This window comes from Columba livia, chromosome 1 (genome assembly GCF_036013475.1).
Source record: "Columba livia isolate bColLiv1 breed racing homer chromosome 1, bColLiv1.pat.W.v2, whole genome shotgun sequence".
Lineage (NCBI taxonomy): Eukaryota > Metazoa > Chordata > Aves > Columbiformes > Columbidae > Columba > Columba livia.
This window is the reverse complement of record NC_088602.1, coordinates 106,306,746-106,332,283: the sequence shown is the minus strand read 5'-3', so window position 1 is coordinate 106,332,283 and position 25,538 is coordinate 106,306,746. Positions and strand designations below refer to the sequence as shown.

The following is a 25,538-nucleotide window of genomic DNA, read 5'->3' as shown; positions in this document are numbered from 1 at the left end:
GTGGGAAAGACAGGCAGGCAAAACACAAAACTATGTCCTTTCTCCATGTATTAAGAATAATGAAAAGCAAATAAATGCTTTTCTGGGAAAAGTAAATGCTCTGGCAGTCTAACATGATCTTATTCTGGTGCTGTGTTTGTAGTCTGGTTGAGTCTCAAAATGCAGTCTCAGACACCTGCATGTTGTGTGCATCTGTATTTTTCTCTTCTTCCATATTTATGAGTAACATATTTAAAATATGGACAATGCAGTCACAGGAGAAAGCCAAAATTGCTCTTGTAAACACATCAGTAGCCGTGGAATTTCTAGGCCCAAAAGAGAGAGCTGATCAATTCAATACCATAAACCAGCACATTCCCCGGAGGCAATGTATTTCTAGCGTCACTGAGATACTACATGTTCTTCCCGCAGTTATTTTCTTCTGCATCTGTACACCCTGTTTTCTGTAGCCATTTCATTGTGAATGGAAGGACAGTCAAGTGCCAGCTGTACACCACTGAGAAGGAAAGAATCCACAAAAGCCTTGTATCACCTTCTGGTCTTGTTGCTGCAATTTTCGGAAGAGGAGGTGGCCAGTTTGTTTGCTTTATAACATGCAGGAAAAGACTACAGCTATTAATATGAGCTACAGCCTGCCAGATTTTCTACAACATCCCAAGGCCAGAAGGAAGTTAATAATGCAAAGAAATAGATAGAATATCTTCTTCATTATAGATGGGAGGCATGCTGAGGACTATATGCTGGTCAGTAATCAATAACCTGAAGAAGTGGTTGACTACGACATTTATTTGCAAATTTTGCAGAAGTTCCAGGGCTTCTTAGAGAGCACTGCAATGGAAGGTTTGTATCAGCTCTGGCATTAGAGGAAAACACCATCCATTGTTTGTAAATGTACAACCAAAAGCCCATTCAAGTTTCTGTAATATCTGGTGCAGTTCTGATATTTTACACTAGGTAGCTGACAATCACATTGCTTCTAAAGTCATTACCAGGAGTTATCTGTACAGCTGGAGATGGAAACTTCTATTATGTGTCTTCAGAGGACAGTTACAACAACCAGATGCAAATATGCCTGCCCTTCTCTCTTGCCTTTATAAGACCATCCTCTGCAACATTCACTTTTCCCCCCTATCATTTTCCAGTGAAAGATGTCCCTAAAGCCTCTTTTGTTTGTTCCAATAATCTCCGATGCATCTTTATCTTGATCTGAGAGCTGCCTCTCTTCATGAAGTGTTCCAACTGAACAACCCATTAAACTAGTCCATTAGTCCTTCTCAAAGCACATATCATCTGTACACACAATTTTGTCATAGCTGAGCAAAGAGGCCACAGCCTCAGCCCAGCAGCTAAGGGAAGCTGGCTGACTTTCTCACCATAAGCATGTGTTAACAACACCACTAAATTCTTCACATCATCCATAAAATGCACAGTATTAGGGGGTTCCCAGCATAATTTCTCACTGCGACTTCTGGCAGTCTCTTGAAGATGACTACTACTGCACTATTTGCTATGTGGATAGGAAATAAACCTACTTGAATCATAAGGAGAAAGAATTCAAGTACAGCAAAGAAAATTATTTTTCTTTAAGTAAGTAACATCAATTGTGTGACTTTCTATGCATACATAACAGTCTAATATGCATATGCAGAGGGAAGGTTTGGTAATTTGAAGAAAAGAGGGTCACTGTTCTAGGAACTGCAGAAAATTCCTAAAAACTACAGAATTTCACTGTTTTTTTTCTCTCCTGATTTCAGTGACAGGACCTATAATACTGTTTTTGTCCCTAGACTTCCAGTTGCTGTAGATGGCAGGTGACTAAGATTTCATTCACAATCATTTATGGTAGCATTTGTAAAGGTAAATTGATTGCATTCATTTACGTCTCAAACATCAAAGAAGCTAAGATTAGCCTTAAGCATACTGCTTTTACAAAACTAATTTTAAAGTCAGTCTCTTATTTTTGATCATTCCGAGCTGGAGGTAACTCAAATAGTTCTCTCTTTGTCTGTTCTTCAGCCTTGCTCACTATCCTTCCTATGCACTGAATGAGAAAGGAGACTGGCAGATCAATTACCTAAAGTCTGCTGTAAAATGGCTGCATGCATTTTATAAGATTCATATTTGTTATGGAGAATGATCAGTACACATACATATCATGTAGTGGGGATGTAGCAGAAAGATTAATTCTTGGAAGTAATTCAGCCTGACGGATAAGTTATGTATGTAGATACTGCCAGTATATCAAACAGTATCCTGCAGAGTAAGATAGACAAGGCTGTTGCACACCCACGAGCAACACCTCGTCCTGACCTGGCTGAAGAAGCAAAGATGACACCACATCCAAATAATGCTGTAATTGCTGTCTCCAGTCCCATCTTTCTTCAAAGAGATAAGCAGAGCACAGTTCAAAGACTGTCTGAAGTCTGAACAATTTTGACCTCTTCCAGCTCAGCTCTTGCCAGTTACACTTTGTCAAAGATCTCTCTTCAAAATGTGTTCTTCTGTACTGATATAGTCCAGTTTCTGTGCTCCCCACAAACCAGGCAAGTTTGAGAATCTTTTTAAATTTAGAAATCCCACAATGCAAATGTCACTTCAATTTTTTGAAGTTTTATTATTTTTGCCTTGGGATTCTTAGTGTCTTTGCACTGCCATTCATTTCACGCTGTCCTAACAGGTAGGTAGTTAAAATGAATGCCAAATGTTTGTGGGTTGTTTTTTTTTTAAAAAAAAAGGAGGGGTGAAACCCATACAACAAAGTAACTACAAATGGGGCATTGCTGTAGAATTCAGTTTTCAAGACTCAGGAGCAAGGGAATAAATCAAATAACTCAGACTGTCCAAGGTAATATGACGGAGCGTGGAATTTTTGGCACATAGCAGTGTCATGATGAATGAAAACACAAACAAAAATCAATGGCCGAGTTGCTCAAAGAACAGATTTTCCCTAGCAGTAAAAAGACTTGAATACTGGCTGCCAGCCTAATTTCATTAGGAAATGCATTCCAATTAATGGAAGCTCTGCGAACAAGAGATAATTACTAAGGCAAGACAGAGGAAAGGCCCTACAGCCTTGTAGCTTCTCTTTGGTTGCAGCTTGCCCTTATCTCCTTCCAGTTCATTTAAGGTATGGATTGTTTGGTTTCTGCAAGTGCATTTCCCAAAACCCCCACCATTCCTGCTGCACAAGACTCTCCTTGCTTGCTCCTGACATTGGCTTCCTCCCGTCCCACACACACACTAAACACCGTTTCCCAGGCTGAGGAGAGATGTGTTTGTTCTCACATCTCGGTGTCTGAATGCCAGTTGTGCCATTATTCTCGTGCTACTTGTTTATATTCATTTTGATGCTACATTTCCTGTGCCAAATTAAATACTGGCACAGACAGGTGCCTGAAATCAAAGTTGTGCCTGCTTATGCTCTGGTGGATTTAGTTCTTCATTTCCATGATTTCATTTCCCAGGAAAACAGCAATTATGTAACCTTGGTAGAAACAGACGCCAACAATATTACACCCTCACCACTGCGGTGCTTTCACCCAAGGGCTTCTATCAATGGGAGGATGGAAAGTTTCTTAAAACCAAACAAGCAGCACGAGCCTTTTGTTTTAACAGACGTGGTTCCTTATTCTATCTGCACGTAGGCAGAAACTTGAGACATTTTGCCTCCCTCACATCATCCCCTTGAACTCTCTGCACTTACCAAGTTGCTTTGCCACATCTCTCTCTAGATAAGCATCGGCCTTGACCCAGAAGACATTGGGCAGCCCATGGTGATGGCTTGCAAAGTAGTGCCTTCTGCAGAGCCCAGTGGCTCTGGAGGATGTGTTATCCCCAAAGTCCCACTGCTGCACACCAGAGGATGCTGCTGCCAGGGACAGAGATGCTTCACAGGAGCTGCACACTGCTCTGTGGAAAAATGTTCAGGTACATCCGTACATACAACAAATAAATCCCAAATGACTGCAGCTCCGTTCTCTTGCTCGTTCTTTGATGTCCAGTACAAGATGCGTGTCTGCAGTCCCAGTGACTGCAGTGCTATCTCACACAGGCCAGAGACAGGGCCACTACCCAGCTCTGACAACCAGCCACAGCAGCCAAGAGCTCAGCACTGACAGTCCTGTCCAGCCAGGGTGCTGCCAGCGCTGGGCTCCCTGCTGTCTTCTGGGCTGCCACTAGCTAGCTTGGGTATGGAAACATACGGGCAAAGTCTATATAAACCAAACAAACAGCAACAAAAGCACAGAGGCAACCCTATTGCTTTCTGGAGACCTAAATCTCAGTGGGTCACCCACTGACTCATATGTTTACATTAAACTTACTCCTTCAAAAACTTTGTCTGTATGCAGCCACCACATGGCATTGCATACTTATAATAGCTTCACTAACAGGCAAAAAAGTAAGAGTAAGCAGAAAAAGCACTGGGTTTGTGGCAAGGGATAAAAGCCTAATTTACCAATGCTAATATCTTGAGTCACTGATTTTTAATTTATTTTTTTTTAAAGACCAAAAAATAAGATATAGCACTGAACACAGTAGTACTATAATAACTCACGTGAAGCCAGACAATGCCGGTTTCCAGAGACTGATCAACTCACTATGTGTGTTTTAGACATGGTGTGGTATTTCCAGCTCTGCAGTTCTGAAGTGTTGGATCAGACCTGTAATGTATCTTTCTCTCCCATTGTGGCGATACAAGATCATCATTTTAAAGGTCTTCCCTGGCATGGCTGCCAAGCTGTTTGTCTGAGCTGCAGTGGTATTTTTGGAGACAAAGACTTGGCCGCAGCACGGGACAGGTGGACTGGCAGCAGTGGTAGGAAGCTATCAAACCGCGCAGCGTACATTTCAAAACACAAACCAGAGGGAGAGGAGATAAATCATTTACTGTATTTAACTTAGCATATTGCTACTTTTTGTGAGTCATATAGTCTTGCGGAAGACTCCCCAGCCAGGATAAGCCAACTTTGAAGGCAAAAACAATGTAAAGTTTATGGACTGCTGTGCACTTAGGAAGTTAGTGTGCATAAACACATAGAGGCAGCAGTGAAAGCGACAAAATTAAGGATGGGAAAGAACCTGTATCGCTCGATCTCCCTTCACTCTCTCTGAGTTTCAAGGACCTTCTTATGTTTCACTGGTCAAAACCAAACCCAAGCCATCCTCTGAAGGCCAGCGTCAAGAGGCAGTAGCCAGGAAAAAACATCTGTACCTTGCTGAAGTGTGTGTCCATAGCACTGGCCCTGGCCCTCCTGGGCCAAGCAAGCCCCCCCTGCTTCCAGTGGCAGGGCAGGACACCTGTCACCATGTCACCAGGTTGCTGGGCCCAAGCTTGTGTGCACCCAAAGCACAGTCAAGCTGTGGACAACCCTGAGCAGCAGCCAGGAACACAGAGGAGCCGCTCACAGTACATTGATGGCAGGACCAAGATTGTGGTGGAAAATATCTCCCATGGCACCTCTGACCACTTCTGGCCCAGCTCTGAGCACCACAGCTGGCCACCTTCTCACTGAAGGTCTCCTCGGCACCAGATGGAGAAAGGGCTTCTGACCAGATTTAAAAAGTGGCTATGACTGCCCTGCAGAAGGGATCCTACTGTTTCTGGGATACTTACGGTCTCCAGCTCAGCCTGTCACTAGGTATGTACCTGTCGTGTGCCAAGGGCTGTCAGGCACATCTGGCTGGACCACATGTGCCTGCAAATCGCAGGCACAGTGCACCTGCTTCTCCCTCCCACCACAAGTCAAAAAATTCCTAAATGGGGCCCTCCTTGGGAAGACTGCACTGCACAGCAATTCCTTTGAAGGTAGTTTTAATTCAGCTCCCAAGAGCTACACGAATTCTGTCCTCTTCATTCTAAGCTGGCTTCCTTGAGAAACAGGATTGTCTGAACACTGGCACTTCTGTCCCCATGTTTTTAAACATGCAGGCTGGTTTCAGCTAAATTTGACGAAGAGGCAGGTGTCACCAACCTACCAAAAACCAACAAGCTCTGTGACAGACGCAGACAGGCAGACAAGGGAGGCCCAAACCAGCATCCCTGCACAAGAAAAATAACCCCATTGAAACAACCACAATGTCAGATACTGGAGTACTCACAGGGCAGAGATTTCATTGCAGCTCAGCAGTGCACTAGTTAGTCCCAGGGTAATGCCAACGCAAGGCACAACACTACGAAAACAATTTTGTGCTGAACTGCCCCCACCTAACGGAACAATTTACAAAAAAAAAATAGGATGTCACACAATGCTGCATGCCCTACAGCAATAGAAATTATCTTCGCCAGCCAAACTTACAAAAAAAGTCGTCAGCTATACTTGGTTAGACATATTTCCCACATCCCTCCCTAATTTATATTGTATTCATACACTTACTGATTGTGCTCTGCCTCCTTTTCCCCCACCCATCACAACCTGGCCCAGAACAGACACCAGAATAACCTGCTGTCATTCCCAGGGTCATCACAACAAGTGTGCCCTTTCCTCTCTCATTCTTCTATTGCAAAAATACACTTTTCCCATGCCTGGTTCTCTCTGCCATTTGAGTCAGGAGAATGAATCATCAAAAATGCTATTGTCAAATGCTTTCTTCGAATTATGCTCTGCACTGCAGTCGCTTGCTCTGCTCAGGATTCTCTGCTTAGATTATTGGTATTTCTCCTTCAGATTGCTTTTAAAAACCATTGAAACAAAGTATTATTGTCTCCAAAAGGGGGCAGCCCATTTTAAGGCTTGTTTTTAATGGACACAGAAATGAAAGTATGAGCCAGTTTGTTAGAAGACTGAATGTGGAAAAGTAACATCACTGCAGGTGAGAATGCATTCTGTCCCGAAAACCTTCTGATATGAATGGGAGATATATTACATGTAGATATTATATAACTCAGCAATCTCTAATCAGTGGGATACCAGCAAGTTCCAGGAACATACATGTACCAAAACACAATTTTAATACCATTCCAATCAGCTATATATCTACTGCTGTATTTCTTACAGTCTAGCTTCATTTCAAGGGCAATAAGGGCACAATCTTTAGAATTTTATATCACCAGGTACCTGAGGTACAGAAAAAAAGCAAGTGTTGCTGTTCTTTGGTGTAGAACTTTTCTTATAAAAGACAAAAAGATTGGAAAAAATGAAGAATCTAGAAACTAAAACTAGATCGTTTCAGTCTAGAAATAAGTCATATGGTTTGAACAGTGAGAGCTTATGAAATGAGAAGTCCAGTACAGCTGAAGCGAAAGGAAATCTGTCAAACATTCCTTGAAGCTACTATCCTTTTGTAAAGATTTTAGATTAAAAAAAAAAAAAAAAATTAAGGTTGCATGCCTTTGACAGACAATTCATCGCACAAATAGAAAGTTACTCCAGCTACTTTCAATTTCATTCATTTACACCAGAATAAGTACTCAACAGAATGGTCTCCAAAAGCTTGTATTAGATCCTCCATCATTTGCCACTGGCAGATCAAAGCTGGACTTTTTAGCAATATAGAGAGTCATGCAAGAATCCCTGGATCTCTTTCATGCTGGAAGTCAGACTAGAGAAATACAGCACCTTCACTTCTCAGCATCTAAAGAAAATCCTCATTGCCACTTTTTCTTATGCTTATCCAGCTATTAAAACTAGGTCTTAATGAAAATGGCTTCCTGGGATAATTAATTATTCCTTTAAACAATCACATCTTTAGCTTATCAGGGAAGAATATAATTTCGTATCAAACTCCACCAATCCTAATTTTTTTATAAAGACACTGCAAAAAATAATAAATTATGAGAAAATTATTATATCGGGCATTAGGAATGTAAAAATTGGAGAAATTAAAAGTGATAACATCTCCAGTGTAATGACTGTAAGGAGAACAGAAAATGGCATAAAGTGTAACCATTTTCATAACAAAGGCTGTAATGAGAAAAAAGAGAAGTGCAAAACTAGTCTGATGCAGAAGTCTGCACTATCTGTTCTTCCATCAGTTATCTATTCCAATCATGTAGACAAGAGTTTCTGTCTACAGAGAGAATCCACTCTGATAGTTAATCCTGTTGTCTTCTAGTTCTCCCCGGAGACTTGAGTATATGAAGTATTATGTATTATGTCCCTGCGTAGCACTGCTCAGATTTGGCCTAACGATTCCATCCTTGCCATGTGCGTATCTCCTTGAGGAACGCGGAGGACAAAAATCCCGTCTCATCCACATACCAAGTTCATTCCAAGCCAGTGTAGCAGGCATCCGACTTGCAGATCTGCCTCGCTCTTTTGCAGCTGCTTCTACCAACATACTCTCGTAACAGCAGGAGGCTGAACCAAAAGCTTTAGCTCTTCCTCACACTATCAGCTGCTTAGTGAAATGTTCTAGGTCATGAACGCTTGAAAATTAAACATGGAAATGGGCTGTCTGAATTACCAGATAATCAGATTATATCTCATTTTCTGAAAACAACGTACCTCGACTGATATAGAAATTAAAATGCAATAAGTAGGATACAATCTTTCCCACCTGTGTAATACTGTTGGACTACGGAATTCCCTCCCCTGTTTAAAGTATCTAGTTTCTAATTCTTCACTGCATTGCATTTTGGTTGTATTTGTAGTTTGGCAAGAGCCTCTTTTTTTCTTGCAAAAATACCTCTTCTGTGATCTCATCTTTTCTTTCACCTGCTTTTTCTCACACAGACCTTTTGGGTGTGACAGTGGTTGCAATTTCTTTCCATCTTTTGTAGTTTCATCTTTGTAACTAGCGTTCCAGGTTGTAGAAATAAAAAGCTCCTCATATACTAACTTCAGCGTTTCCATTTATTTATAGCTTATGCATTTTATTCCTTCCCTACTAGGCATCTTCTTGATTTGGGCTTTCAATTACACAAAATTTCATCACAAGCAGAACTCTTCATTACACGGTGTTCAGATGAAACAGTAAGCCACAAAAGATCTTTAGAGTACACTGCACTTAATATATGTGAGATATGAAAGAATTTATATATAAACAGATTTTTAACCATAAGTAATTTATTTCCAGAAATGTTTTTTTACCATCTAATATATTCTCATTGTTCTATAGATCAATACACTATTTCCTTTAAAATTATACATGTGTAATTTAATATTATAATAATCTTTAAACTTAAAGCATTTTCAATGCAACTAACTATTCAGCTTGTCCCATCTTGTAAAGAAATCTATCTGATGTGATTCCAAAATACAGATTTCAGACTACAGTATTCCTTTGTGCAGAATAGATCTTCATGTACTCACAGAAACACCACTTAAAGAGTTTAGGAGAGATGAGGAAAAATTTTCTACCCAAAGGCAATTGCATTTAAAAGAAAGAAGCAAAGTGTTTTACTGATTCTGATTCAGTTATAAGGAATTACAAAACAGCAGTAGATTTTCAGTTAGTTACAGATGGAAAAGGGCCTCTGTTGTATCAGGTTGTGCAGAATAGCTCGCTCTTTCTATCTGCAATTTGTAAGTGGGCAATAAATTACAAGCAACTTCTCCCCGTTACCAGTCTATCCTCAATTACCACAATCAACAAGCTCACCACTTCGCTTTTTTATGTCCTGCTTCTCCATTTCTCTATCTTCTCTTCATCTTTTAAGTAAGGTCTAGACATCAAGAAAATTCATCCCTTTGTAAGCTTTTCTGCCCTTGGCCACATAAGACTTTCAGTCCTAGACAACTTCTCCAAGAATTATCTTTTCCTCAGTTAATTATATTCATGTTAATACAACATTTAGCTATAAACATATATATGAACACACATACACATGCACCCATCTGTATTTATCTCTCTCTGAGCCAGCCTTGAGCTGGCAACATATGCCTTCTCGAACTAAGAGAGTGGGCTGGGGTTAAAGCTGTGACAGCCAGCATGTTCGTAGATGTAAATTTGCATCATGAGAAGACACACTCTTGAAAAAAAAAAAAAAAAAACACACACAAATGCACTTTATTTAACACACTTTTTCAGACAGAGTGTTTGAGTAGCTGAGGAATGGCTGGAACTGAAGCTCAATGTGTCGCAGTGTGACTGCCTGAGCTCCCAGGGCTTTGCCCTGACATCGCCTACCTGCCACACAAGATTTCGTCAGCGCAGATACACTGATGGTGGGGCCCACCCATGTCCCACGGCTATCGCTGGCCTATTGTTTTCATTTAGCTGCTTACAATCCGTCATAAGTCTGTCAAGTTTCATGAGCACTTCTTAAATACAATTGTGGGAACAGAAGTTCAACTTCCAAGCCATTTTGCTCCATGACAAATAGTGCTGATCTTTAAAGCATGAGAAAAAAATAATATTTTTATGACCTCATTGCAATTCTTTAGTGCTGTGACCCCGATGTTTGTGGAAAGGGCACATCTTGCTAATCCTTCCGGTGCTTGTATTGAGGAGTCACCCATAAATAGCTACTGGTCATACAAAATACTCGTGCACCTCTGGCTGGGTGTTAGACTGCAAGCAGAAAGCTCCTAATTAGTACCAGTCTCTTGGCATGTACGTCCATGCCATTGGCATGTATTTCTTTTCAATCGAGGCTGGTCATTCAGCAGTGAAATCTGCAGCAGGCACTCTGCAAGCAGATGGGGCTGCCAGACAGGGACAGCCAGCCAGCTTCTCCAAAATTCCTACCCCTCTGCTGCACCCAGGGGCAGTGGGAAAGGGGTGCACCAGCAGGGGAAAACAGGATGGTTTACACCACTGCATAGAAATAATGTACACTACTGGTACAATGTAGTTACTACAACACCACGCAGCGCAGTTTACAGGGTATGCTCCTGTTCTAACATCTAAAAATACAAGAAGTGCTTGGGTTTGATCAACATTTAACAAACAGAAGATAACTCGGGAACACTTTCACGTTTTTCACAGTATTGGTTGTAAGCTTCAAAATAAATCTCATGGTTTTTTAACTTCTAAGTTTAAACATATTCCTGGGCACATGCAATTCAGAGTAATAAGTGAAAGACATCATTCTTTTGGCTATTTTGTTTGTTTTATTTTCAGAAAGTATCACACTTTTCCCTGGAACCTTGAAGCAGACAGACTCTTGCCAACCACAGTATGCCACAGAAACAGGACTTCAAGCTATTAGTCACTGATAGTCAACAGCTTCAATTTCTAGCTATTGGATGAGCTGCAAGTGTAAGACAAAATGTGTTTCTCTCTTCAACACAGCAGATGTTTAATCATTTAACTAAGAAGGCAAGGTTGTTGAATTACCCTGCTAAAACCTTGATTTACATTGTGGCAGGTTAGTGCAGTTATTCAAACAGAAATTAGACTGTCCTTTCTGGGGTTCTAATCAAGCTCGGTGTTAATGAAACGGGGAAATGTTTAACAGAACAGTTAATAGTAAATATTCACTGAATACTTCTGTCTTTGGGAAGATACCAGTGATTGTGCAGACCAAACTGATTCAACAACTAAATTTACAAGCCTTAGCAAACAAACACAAGGCTAACCTAAGCCAGTATCTTTCATACAGATGCTTTAATAACCAAAATCTTCAGAGCAGAGGTGTCAGACAGGTGAACAGATGTCCTCTCTGATGAGTTTGCCATGTCTGCCCTAGGGCAAGTCACCAGACTATAGACACGTACAACAGAAACCCTCTTGTCTTCTCAGCAAGGAAACTGATGGTCCTGGCTACATCAGAGACAGCCACACTCATTCTTTCAGTAAGATCGAGCAAGACAAAAAGATATAAGAACGGTAATTTGTAGACTGTAATCCTTAAAGACCTGGACACAAGGCTAAGAGACCATTACACCGAGGCCCATTTGAACAACAGACAGCCCTTTATCCAATCGAGCTGCAAAGCAGGAGGGCACAGCCCAGCACAAATTGGGCAGGGGACGAAAGAAAGAAACTGGATGTTCTTTTAAAGCCTGCTGGGAAATGGTCAGCTCTTACAAGAAACTCAATTGGTGCCAAAAATTGCGGGGAAAGGATCATTTTAAGACAGAACTTCAAAGCGGAGAGATACTTCTACTGATGTTACAAACAGCTCCTGTTTGTTGGTACAGCTTCTGAAGAATATAGATTATGTGTGCTGTAGGCTGCTATCACAGGTAAACTGAAGGCAGGCATTGAACCTGAACAAAGGGTAAGCTTTCAATGCAGAAACTGGAATAGGAAAAAGCTAAAAAATACCCACACAAGTATAGTTATGGTCATAGGAAAAAAAATGTAAATTTGTTCTTGAGAACAAGCTTGGAGGGTTACATTTTCTGTTTATAGTTTTCTACATTAAAAAAAAAAACAAACACAACAAACAAACAAACAAAAACCGCCACTACTTGAAAAGGAACTTATCATCACAGTATTTAAAAAAGATTCTTAGTATATTCCTAAAGGAAGACCTGAAATTTGGTTATGCATTTGCACTTGGGTACTTCCCAAATTCTGTATTTAGTGGTGTCATCAACATGGTCCAGTGGATACAAAGGCAGCTTGAGATTCACAGATACTTGTCCTCGTTCTGTTTCTAGGTGATCTAGCCATGTAATTTCAAAGCGCTCTGCAAAGCCAGTCAGATTCATTATTTTCAAGTTTAGTAGGACATAAGGATACATTTTTCCAGTGGACAAAAGGGACACAGAAAAAAATACATATAATTACTAACTTTACTAATTTCATACGAAATACCTTGATTCAACTGAATAGCATTTTTCATTGCTGTGTTTTAATTAGCAAAAAGGTGAAAAGCATGAAGGTGAACATTAACTGTTCCAGATGGAAGACTTTTTCATGCATTATTTCCAGAATCCTGTGAGCAGGGAACAGTACAAGCAGAAAATGGACAGATAGTAACAGCTGTGCTTAAACACAGTGGAATTTATAGAGATCAGATTTCTAAATTTTACTGATTCTTGAGAACATGGACAAGAGTAGAACCTGTCTCTGTACATCTGACATCCCTCTGGCTAACCGAGACGTCTACGCTGTAATACTGCAGTTGCTTTTACTTTCTGTCACACACCACTCCAACACTAAGAAAATTCAGTATAATCTCAAGCAATCACTACCCTGCAGAGAGCCACAAAACTCCCTCAAGGGGCAATAATATGAACACAGGCACAGGCAAACTCTCTGCTAGGGTTTTGGTGAAATCTCTGTCCAGAGCAGTCCGGAATTTCATCCAGCTCAAAGTAAAAATTTCATCTTAGCCCCTTACTGCATTTGGCCAGTTCAGAAAAGTTGCTTGAGTTGAGCACTACATTCAGCTGCTCTAGTTACAGGCCAAAACCAGCTGCATCGGAGAACAGAAGGAATCTGTAAGTTAAATTCCCATTCTCTTTGTGCTGGTGATTTAGGAAGTCTTTAAGCAACAGGGTAAAAGAGCAACAGGTGAAAGGAGTGTGGCAAACAGACATCTGCCAGGTTCTAAAATATACACAGGACTTCCCCTGTTGCCATTCCTAACAATCAAAAGTTTAACATAAAGCAAATTCTTTCATATAAATTCTGAACAGACCAAGAGACTAAATTAAGTTCCATCCATGTTCAGAGGCCTGAACACAGCTTCAAAGGTCACTCAACAATTAAGCCCTTGGAGAGAGCGAGACGCATGCTTCTCTTGGAAATGTCCGTATTAAGCACAAAAAAGATTGAATTTCAGTAATATTTCTTATGTGACAGAAGCCTTCTTCAAGTTGAGATCTGAAAAACACAAGACTTCCCAGAATCGCAGCCTTTTTTTAACCAGAATGTCCTTTTAAATAATATCAGTACTGACATTAACATTCTAACGATCAGTTTACCTGTCTGTTACACTTGTGAACCTTCCTTGGGTCCAGTTTTGCCATCCAGACACCACATTTTGTTACGCCTTTACTGGCTACACTGAAGAACGCCTTTACCAACACAGTGAACCAGAACGGGTACATAAACAGAGCAAGTGACACTGAATCACCCCTCCTTGGTAAATCCAGTAGATAGTTACCTTGGAGTTCAATTTTTCCTAGTCTTCCATTGTCAAGACATTACTGAACCTCCTTTCTCCTTCCTAAAATCATGTTTATTTGTCAGAACACTATTTGCGTATGCAAAATATTTCTCTACCCTTACTCGGTAACGTGTCCAAGAGCCAAAGAAGCTCACTAAAACCTCATTCATGATATACTGCAGCTTGCACCCGCTTTACTAACACTGACAGACCTCTTTGCACCAGATAGCTACCCTCTTTCTTAAACCTCCCTTAGTCCTGTGGAAAACTGATATTGTTACCATCTAGGCCGCCAATAAAAGTGCTAAGTAGTTACTGACAATAACCAGTTCTTATAGGATCCAGCAGAAAGGCACATATTCAGTGAGGATTCCCCATTTACAGTCATGTTTCATAGCCTGTCTGCCAGCTTTTAGTCCATTTAAGAAGCATCGCATTGATTTCATTTCAGTCTAGTTACTTCATCAAAAAATCATGCCTCACAGAAGCATATTATATATTACTTCAACACAATGGCATTGATCAAACTGTTTTTGTTATCTCTCAAATAAGAGAATAAAGAAAGGAATAAAGAGTCAGGCTGATAAAATCTGTTTTCCAAAAATCACGGGTGACTAGTCTTAAAGAATGATAGGAAGTTTAAATGCAGTCCAGTAGTAGAATTTCTTTTACTTTTTCCATATCCAGAGCCAAATTGATAGACTTGCAATTATCCAGAAGATGCCCTTTTAAAGCACTGGTGACAAATTCCCAAGTTCTCTGTAATTTCTCTGTGTTCCAAAGCATATTGAAAATTTCAGGCTTCATAACCCACAGAACCCTCCAGTGAATTCCTTAAAAACTTCTGGGTATTAGTTGTCAGGTCCAGATATTTAAATGAGCCTAATGGTAACAGCTCACACAGTAGCAGGGCAGTAGCTCACACAGCAGCACAGCAAAGGTGGAGGAAGATGTTACGCACCTTACATCAGCATCAGCAGAGGCAAAGTGGCCTGTCCTTCACTGACATGTGAAGAAAAGAAGTAACTCAGTGAATACTTTGCTCTAAATTCAACAGACATTTTCACCCGGCAATGGCCCAGTCTTTTATACAAACTACCTTTGTTCTTACTATGATAAGAAAGAAGAAAAGAAAGAAGGAAAGAGAGAAAGGGAGAGAGAAAGGGAGAAGGAAAGAGAGAGAGAGAGAGACAGAGAGAGACAGAGACAGAGACAGAAAGAAAGAAAGAAAGAAAGAAAGAAGAAAGAAAGAAAGAAATAGAAAGAAAGAAAGAAAGAAAGAAAGAAAGAAAAGAAAGAAGAAGAAGAAAGAAAGGAAGAAAGGAAGGAAGGAAGGAAGGAAGGAAGGAAGGAAGGAAGGAAGGAAGGAAGGAAGGAAGGAAGGAAGGAAGGAAGGAAGGAAGGAAGGAAGGAAGGAAGGAAGGAAGGAAGGAAGGAAGGAGAAGGAAGGAAGGAAGGAAGGAAGGAAGAAAGGAAGAAAGGAAGAAAGGAAGAAAAGGAAGAAAGGAAGGAAGGAAGAAAGGAAGAAAGGAAGAAAGGAAGAAAGGAAGAAAGGAAGGAAGAAAGGAAGAAAGGAAGAAAGGAAGAAAGGAAGAAAGGAAGAAAGGAAGAAAGGAAGAAAGAAATTTCATCCATAATTCTATTCACCATTGAAATTTTTGTGTGCCTTTATCAATTTACTGAAGTCCTTAGCTTTTATTTTATAGAACCTCCACATTCGTACCTTCTCATGGGAATTTCCATAGTAATAATTTTTCTTTGTTGGTTTTCTTTGTCATTTTGGTCACCAGTTTAACATTCTTAGACAGCAAGAAAATTTTCAACCATTTTTTTGTCTTGAAACTTGTTATCCTTACTACAAAATCAGCCATTTTCATAAACCAGTGAGAACAGGGGCTTGCATATGTTTATTACAGGAAAACAGAATACAATCATGATCACTTGCACCTAATTAGCTACTCATTAGTGATTCATGTGTCACACGGAGCTACACTGTAGGAAAGGAAAAAGTGTGGTATTGCTAACTGCAGCTCCCATGACATTCAATACAGAACTACACTGGCAAGAAAAATCCTGAGAATCATAGAATCATTTAGGTTGGAAGAGACCCTCAGAATCATTGAGTCCAACCATAACCTAACTATGGCACTAAACCATGTCCGTAAGAACTTCATTTAAACAACTTTTAAGCACCTCCAGGGATGGTGACTCCACCGCTTCCCTGGGAAGCCTCTTCCACTGCTTCACCACCATTTGCATGACAATCTTTTCCTCACATACATTCCCCCAGAACCCCTACGCTGCTGCTGAAAAACTCACCTGCAAGACGCTGCTGACCAAAGGCTCACGGCACAGACAGCCCCTTCTTGCTGGCCACACCACTCAGCTCCTCAAAGAGCAGCAGCATGGACCAGATGAACTCCTGGCTCAACCTGCAGCATCCCTGCACAGCGGCTCTCTACAGAATGTGGTTTTTAATGGCCCTCCACACACACGGCATCGCAATTCGGCCTGCAGCCCCCTGTCCAAGGAAAGTTAAGTAGATCCCTGCTAAATCTAAGCATATTTTCTTGGCTCTGGCCAGCTGAGGCACACGCTAGAAAGCACCTTGAACAGTATTTTCCAGACAAGATCCCAAAACATGAATTGAAGATCAGGACGAGGAATTAAATTAATATAATTTGCAGATCAAGTGAAGAAGAGATTGCTAACAAGAATGCACAAGGTTCTAGAGTGGAAGGGTTATATTTATTAGTGGTAGTTTCTTATTTATACAATTAATAATTATACTATTATTTATATATTTATTAGTGGTAGATTATTTATACTCTATTTATACTTACATATCCTATGTTCCAGGACTACTCTTTCTGCTGCACAAAGACCCAACAAGCCTTTTTGCTTTAGCAAAGAAAAGAGACATTTGCTAGATGTCAGTGGACTGTGTTTACCGTTCTTCTGCAATAGCTATTCTCTGAAGGCTTAAACTGATTGTTCTTTAACCATAATGTTATTAAAGAAATGCCAGGAAGTTTATTCATGGTTTATTAATACTGCAGAGGCCCCAAAGCAGCAAGATAATGTCCAGAGTTCCAAAAAACAGGCTTGCCAACCGTCCACTTGGCCACCTTCCAATTAAAAGAAGCACATGACAGCCAAGCTGCAGCTACAATGACTTCAGAAAGTGCTGAAAAAAGTACAACTACCCAAGCCACAGAGCCCTACTCCAACTTTATACAAATAAAATAAAGAACTATAATTTTTAAAAAGCCACTTGCATCTCATTTGTAACATCACACGAAGTCCAGACTTGACTATTTCTTTCCCAAATGCTTTGTCGGAGTTCAAGTTAGTGTTCTGAGACCAAAAGACAAAACCACTAACCCACAGCAGTACCCTGCCTCATCTTACTATAAGCTTTTTCCTCTGCAAAATATTGATAATTCTGTCATCTGGGTTTCTCTTATCTTTTTGATAAATGAGGCTACTGCCTTCCTAACTTATTAAGGCATTTATGCTCTCCTTTACATTTGAAACACTAGGAAAGACATATCTGATTTACCTAAAAATATTTCTGAAGCCCTTCACCATAAAATTATTTTGGCAAGACAAGGTGGACTCAGGTTTGTAGCTTCTGAGAGCTCTCAGGACGGCTCTCTGACACAAGAACACCTCCATTTCCCCATTCAGGGCCAAGAACCAGTTTCCTTTTCAAGGTTAACACTTGCAGATTTACATTGATCTCTGGAATGTTACAAGATGAAAAAGCAGTTCTAAAGTGTTAGTTTTCCCATGAAAAGTAGCTCAGCATCTTCTGAAGGCACATCTTCTTAATCAGCAGTCACTTTGCCTTCTACGACAATGAACGACGACACGATACATCAAAGCTCACTATTGTATTCCTAAACAGGTAGAGGCTCATGCCACAAGATTTAGGCAGAGATTTCAAAGGCATTGAAAGGCGCCCCCTCGCCATGGTCTGAGGAGGCAGGAAACAAGGCACAAGGACCTTCGAAAGGACAGATGTGCCCACATCTGAGCGTGCAAGACCAAGCCTCTCCAGCTGCTCCTGCCACCAGGCAATGTCCCCTCTATGCTGACTCCTCCGTATTCCAGAGGTGAACACAGAAACATTCCAGCTGTGATTGCCTGTCCCGTCTGTCTCAGAGCTTCAGAAAGGAAGGAAATTCCTTTAATATAAAAGTTGGCTATAAAACGGTGGCTGCACAGTATTACCATTGGATGCACATATTTGACACTATTTGACATTCAGACAGCCTTTCTCCTTTTTCATAATATATGCAATGTTAGGAATAATGAGTTCACTGTGGCTCCAAGTCCTGCAAACACGACGTTCTGATTTTTTTAGAGCATCCTAAAATGTGGAACTGCTTAATTAATGTCATATTATTTAAATAGACGAATTAGGTATCAGTGTTTCACCTGTAATTTCTTTTCTTCAAAGAAACAAAATTGACTCTATCAACTGCACAATCACAGGCAAAATCTGGGAGCCTGACAGGCAGAAGACACCCACTTTCCACGATGCACTGTTCCTCACCATCCCAGCATCAGAACATTTCCACAGACCTGTCACAGGGGAACCTGAGGTAAGGATCCCTAAGATTTATACTAAACAGGAGCTTGGATTTCAGGAGACAGTTATTCTTGGGTCTTCCTAATGAGGTCATGAAGAATTTTGTTTTCAAACACAGTATTTCTGAGCTGTAAGTTTAATATTCCAAAATTATAACTGTGAAGAATCTGATGTTTTCTGGAATGTGTTATCTTTGTAGTTATTAATCCAAAATATTTACCTACCAGTGTCTGAAGTTAAGCACGTAAAATCTATGGTCAGTTACATAAGACTGCAGGATGCCAAGTACTGGAAGATCTGTAGATATTTGCTATCATCCTGAAAAAATGGTTTATTCATTTAGAAGGGTACTTTAATATTTGGGTTTCATCCCTGCCACCTAGAATTTCACAAAACACATATTAATACATATTTCTAGATATTTTTAAGGTTCATTTAATGTGGTATCTGGCTCTGAATATGTATTCAGTTCTCCTAACATCCAAGATTAAACAATTATTCAGTGAATTTCGTTACTTAGTTCACTGGAATTGGGATTTCACTTCAAGCCTTGGCTTAATAAAACCAGGGATGACATCCTGAGAGTGGACCTAGAACTTACAAAGTGGACAACAATCTTGAGAATTAAGGTCTGGTTTATTTATTCAGTGTTGACCGAGGAGGCACCCGTAACAGTCCTTCCATATTCCTCTTATAATGCACAGGGGCTTTTTTTCTTTTAAAGTATTAGTAAATAGCAGTCCTAAACACTGGAATATTACCTCATAGTGCTAAACACCAATTCACATGCTATGTATTGTGTTTTCTCCATTGTACTCTAGGCTGTTATGAAAACATAAGCAAACTCAAATCAATAGTTGCTGTGCTATGTATAGCTCTGCTCAGAGTCCTGTCCTCATTTTCATTATTTCTATCTGGAACTGGGAAGCTTTTCTTGAAGCAGTATTGTTTCTCCCTTGGAAAAAAAAAAAAAAAATAAAAAGGCAAGAGAAGATGAAGTATTTAAAAGCCTTGCATCCTACAGAGTACCTCCAGTTACAATAACACTATAATCAGCACACTGATCATTTCATGTAGAAAGAACCCTATGATGGTGGAATTCAATCAGTGCTAAGAAAGTAGGCACAGGGTTTACAAGAATGCTTACATCTATCCTTAATTTGCTTGCACATAAACCCACAGTAATCTGCTTTATTGCCAAAGTCATATAAAGAAATTGGGCACCAAGCGGCATAGGTAATCCGAACTGGAGACCCTCCAGCCTAATTAGACACAAATGCCCAGAAGGCCCGAGACTGAAATATGGCATGTAGAGGTTGAAATGTATGAAGAGACAGAACAGTCTCATTAGCAGCCGTCCGAGTGTATGGTTAAGCCTCTGAAGTTCCATTTTTGACTGAGCGAAGGCGTAAGCCATGTCTGTGCCTGAGGCTAAGTACAAGGAAAAGCATTTCGCTCCTTCTGGAACGGCCCCGACCCCCCAGCTCTCGCCCCAGCATGCTCCTCCTGGGCTTTGCGCAATTCCTGGCCACTCTGTTTGCAAAGACATCCATCCTCACAGTCAGCAGGCTGATTTAATAGCAACAATGCTGGGAAAGCCAAAATAATGTAAGTCATTGAAAAATAAGACAAAGAAAAGATTTTGTGGAGAGCTTAAAGAGATACTGGTTCATTATTCATTATTTGGTAGATACATTTCTTAAGGAAGTTAGTCATGGAGTTTTGCCAAAAGCCATAAAAAGTGATAATTTCCCTTATTTCAAACTCTGAACATTTTTTTAAATTTTTTTCTGGTGCCAAACAACTACTGTTGGCTGCTTTCTGATTACAAGCTTGTCTCTGTTTACAAGCATGCATCTACTTTGTAGAACAATGCAAAACTATGAGTGAATTAAAGAAACAAACACAGGAGAAGTCCATGACAATTTTAAGGCAAAATGGCTGTGGCAGAAAAGGCTATGCATGACATGGAACTGACCTCCATGTTACAGATTTCAGGCACACTTGGGGACTATCTATTTTTGGAAACATAACAACTACATTTAAGTAACCAGAGGGTGTGATAGAAATGATCTTTTATCAAGTTATCTCCTTCTAAGTTATTTTGGGGAACAATGCAAGGTAACACAGTATTTCCTTTTTGAATTGAGTTTTTATATTATCAGGAAATATCACACTGGCCACAGAATTATAATCAACTTCTGGTTTTAATAAAATAAAGGGAGCTTTGTGCTCCTTTTCTTTTTCTGCAAACACAACACATAGGAAACACAGGGACACAGAGAAGTACAGAGAACTTGCGTGCAATAGGAAAATGTGGATAAAGCCTTCTGTTAATTGACATTCAGGGTCAGTTGGTATCTGTGATGCTGTGGCCTATTTGCTATTGTTATATTAGTGGCTGAGGTCAGCAATTAGCCCCATTTTCTTGATAGGCTTTATGGGAAGACTCTCACACTTACCTTCAGCAGAACACACTTATCCAGCATAACTGTTACAAAACAAATAAGCAAATTTTAAGTGGGGATAATTTCTTTAAAGAGCTTTTCTTTATTTTTTAAATGTTTTTAGTTTTTGTAAACATTTGGGTTTTTTTTTTTAAGAGTATGTACTAGAACATCCATTGTTCTCTTTTGCCCTTCTCTGTGCTTTAGGTTTGATTAGCCACAACATGGCAAGCCTTTACAGTACTGCCTATCTCCAGCTGACCTCACCCAGCAGCGAATTTCGGAGGTTATGCCTGGCACTGAGAGGCTGTTTCCTTTCGTGCATCCCCTCTAGTAGGGGACCCGTAACCTGCCGAGGGAACAGAGCTTTGGACTGCGGGCCTGTCTGTCTACGGGGGCACATGCAGACAGACATGAGCTCACCACCCACGCAGGAGGCAGCTCTGGTCCAGGAGCCACACAGCCTCATTACAGCAAAACTGTGCCCAACTTGATGCGTCTGTGCCCAGCAAAAGAAGGCGAGATTCACTGTCAGGCATCCATATGTATGTGCCCGGGATACCAGGCAGAAAGGCTGGTGGGTGCTAAGATGGAGCATGCGGACCGGCACCCCAGCGTGGGATGCTGGGCACGCCCATGTTGGTGATGAGGGGAAAAGGCACCAGTGACCTGCCAGCCTTCACTGAGGATAAATGTAAACAAGAAGGAAATTAAGTGGGAGGCAGGCAAGCCTTGGGCAGTTCACAGTATCACAGTATCACAGTATCACAGTATGTTTGGGATTGGAAGGGACCTCAAAAGATCGTCTAGTCCAATCCCCCTGCTGGAGCAGGAACGCCTAGGTGAGGTCGCACAGGAACATGTCCAGGCGGGTTTTGAATGTCTCCAGAGAAGGAGACTCCACAACCTCCCTGGGCAGCCTGTTCCAGTGCTCTGTCACCCTCACTGAGAAGAAGTTTCTTCTCAAATTTAAGTGGAACCTCTTGTGTTCCAGCTTGATCCCATTACCCCTTGTCCTATCATTGTTTGCCACCGAGAAGATCCTGGCTCCATCCTCATGGCACTCACCCTTTATATATTTATAAACATTAATGAGTTCCCCCCTTAGTCTCCTCCAAACTAAAGAGACCCAGCTCCCTCAGCCTTTCCTCATAAGGAGATGCTCCACTCCCTTAATCATCTTCGTTGCCCTATGTTGGACCCTCTCCAGCAGTTCCCTGTCCTTCTGGAACTGAGGGGCCCAGCACTGGACACAATATTCCAGATGTGGTCTCACCAGGGCGGAGTAGAGGGGAAGGAGAACCTCTCTTGATCTACTAACCACTTGTAATAATCCCCTTGTAATACACCCCAGGATGCCATTGGCCTTCCTGGCCACAAGGGCACAGTGCTGGCTCATGGTCATCCTGTTGTCCACCAGGACCCCCAGGTTGATGCAGATGGAAGGGGAGACACCACCTCGCTGGGCCCAGGCGGGCTCTGTGGGCCCAGGCGGGTGGCTGGGCGGTGCTGGGAGCCAGCGGGCACACTTGCCCGGCAGACAAAAGCCACCCAGGCGCAAGAAGGCTGGTGGCGAGGCCACGTGGGTGGCAGCACCCGGGAGGGAAGAAGCCCACGTTGGGCAAAGCAGGGTGGTAGAGGCGGGGGGCGGTAAGGGGGGAAGCCTGCGAGCCCCGGGGAAACCGGGACCTTCCTGGGCTGGGGAGATGCACCCTCACCGCCACTCCTCGGGCCAGGGTAAGGCGGGGCACGCCATGGCCCAGGGTAAACCCGTGTAGCTGACCCCCAGCGCTGTCCCAGCTGCCCGCCTGTCATCGCCAGGACCCTCTTACCTTCTCGTTGCGGCCGGGGGCCGCTCCTCGCCTGGCGACCCAGCTCCTCCTGCGAGGGGGCGGCGGGCCTGGCCCGGGGCTGCCCCGTGGCGGCCGGTGCCAGGCCCGATCCGGCCCGGCCGCCCTCAGCCGCCGAGGCGCTGGCGGGGCCCACCGGCTGCGCGGCAGAGCGCGTAGCGGGGAAACCCCGGCTCCCCCGACCGCGGCGGCGGGCGCCTACCTGTTGCCAGGGAAACCCAGGTGTCTCCTCAGCCGAGGCCTTCCCCGGCGGGCGGCCTTCCCGGGCCCGCCCAACTCCCGCTCCGCTCCCGCAGCCGCGGCGGGACCGCGGAGGCGGGAGCGGCGGTGGGGACGCCGCGGAGAGGAGCGTGTGCGGGGCCCGCGGGGGTAGCAGCGCTGGCAGCTCCCGGTGGGTGGGGTGGGGGTGGAAATTTAACAAGCAGCTTTTCCTATGAGGGGGTTGCGAAGGGGGTGTCTTTGGGCAGATTTCTTCCAGTTTGAGGCACAATGAACCCTACTGGTTTATCAAGCTGGGGACTGTTTCAAGAAGAGTAATTGTGACTGGGGTAGGAGCCACCAGCCCCTTCAGCCCACCACCGTGTCTGGCATTGCTATCTGAGTCCCTGCAAAACAGGTGGAAAAATCATGAGCAGCTTTTACCCAGAAAATGGATAACACAACCTCACTTTCTGTACCGGTTTTCTTTCTTTGGTAATAAAGGCTTTCAGGCAACAGAGAGCCATGGCATGGTATTGACTAATTCCACTGGAGTTCTCCTATCCATAGTGTACAGACACACCATTGTCCGGGAACGTTTGCAGGAGAAATTGTGATACCACTCAAGAGTTGCCTCCATTCCCTTCAGCTACATGACTATTCCCGCTCTGCTCTGCACTGGTGCGGCCTCACCTGGAGCACTGTGTGCAGTTCTGGGCAACACAGGATAGAAAAGCTATTAAGCTACTGGAGAGTGTCCAGAAGGGCTATGAAGTTCCTGAAGGGTTTGGAGAGGAAGCCTTATGGGAAGTGGCTAAAATCACTTGGTTTGTTCAGCCTGCAGAAGAGGAGACTGAGGGGAGACCTTGTGGTGGCTACAGCTTCCTCACAAGGGGAGGAGGAGAGGCAGGCGCTGAGCTCTTCTCTCTGGTGACCAATGACAGAACCCAAGGGAATGTCAGGAAGATGTGCCAGGGGAGGTTTAGGTTGGACATGAGGAAAAGGTTCTTCCCCCAGAGGGTGGTGGAGCACTGGAACAGGCTCCCCAGGGAGGTGTCACGGCCCCAAACCTGACAGTGTTCAAGAAGAGACTGGACAACACCCTCAGACACATGGTGTGAACTCTGGGGTTGTCATATGCAGGGACAGGAGTTGGACTTGATGATCTTTGTGAGTCCCTTCCAACTCAGGACATTCAATCATTCTATTTTCCCTGGAGTTAAGTAATCAATTCCAGGAATTTGATGGAGGCTCTGTATTAAAGTAACCATGTGGCTAGCCGGGCTTGACAGCACCCAATCAGTGCTGATGCCCTTTGTGCAGGTCATGGCTGGTTTTCACTAAAGTCTTCTTGTTTGCAGCAAAAAGAATGGGTGTCTCAGTCTGAATCCTTCTGGGGCTGCTTTATTTCCCAAATCCTGTAGTACTCAGGCTGTAAACTAAAATAGTGTCTTATGAGAAAAGTAAAAATTAATTTGACAATTTCTGATCATATATTTGTTACAATTAATTTTCTTTTGAACACTGGAAATCAGCTTTTTCTGCTCAAGGAGAGATTTGAAGTTGTTTTGTGTATTTCCTGCTCCAACAAGCAAAAAATAGGGCATGACCATATGTATTTTGAAGGTGTTGGTAAACAAGAAATGTGTTTGACTGTTATTGAACCTAATGTATCGAGACCTGCTGACAACAATGACTTACAAGCCATCATTTGCGCCACTTACAACTGAAGCAATTGCAAAATGACAGAGCAGCTGTTTTCCTCCCTCAGAAAGGCCAGCTCTGCTAAACCAAGAATTTCCATGGAAGCATACCAGTTTCCAAGATAATTTTCATCAGAAAGACCCCTTAAATCTGACTCCAACTTTTGTTCAAGGCAGACAAACTGACGTAGCCCCCGCACAGGCCACTGTCCTGGCGCTGGGGCACCAAAGGTAGCATCACTATCGTGTCCCCTTCTGCTGGCAGTACTGGGGAGCAGCTGGCAGAGTCTGGGCCACAGTGGTTTCAGACCCACAGACCCTTGAATCTAATAAATAATCAACAGACCACGGGTAGCACTCTGTTATCCCAGCAAAATCACTTCAGGTTTCAGCACGTGTGCACTCCAGCATATTGCTGGGCTCAAGTCTCTTTTGCAACTCTAACCCAATCCCAACACAAAACCCACTCATGGAAGGACAACTTTCATTTGCTTAGAGGAGAAGAAATGCAGTAAAATTAGAATAGATGAGGACAATGTGTCTCCAGATGAATCCTCCTGCAGCAGTTGCTATGGTTTTGCACATTCTGAGGTTGTTTTGCCTGATCAGCATTTAAAACTGTCATAAAACATCAAAGCCATCCGCTGAAGAATAGGGAGCTCGATACATATGCTCAATGTTTGCCCCAGGGTTTCTGTGTCAAGATATGCCACAGGTAGCATTTTTCAGAGTCTATTAGATCTTCAGGCTCTTTGCACACTGACCTACAAGGCGAGCTCTTATATTTTTCCCTTG

At 42.4% G+C, this 25,538-nt stretch overlaps 1 protein-coding gene across 29 annotated transcripts in view; it reads right to left on the bottom strand.

Moving 5' to 3' along the window:
- The window catches only part of LOC110359662 (uncharacterized), a 239,899-nt gene extending 215,961 nt beyond the window's left edge, over positions 1 to 23,938 (bottom strand). For 28 of the 29 annotated variants that reach the window (XR_010474120.1, XR_010474131.1, XR_010474111.1 and 25 more), the window contains exon 1: positions 22,825 to 23,038. The gene's annotated coding sequence lies outside the window, so the exon portion shown is untranslated. The other variant, XM_065071222.1, reaches the window with a different exon arrangement.
- Positions 23,939 to 25,538: the final 1,600 nt, after the last annotated feature.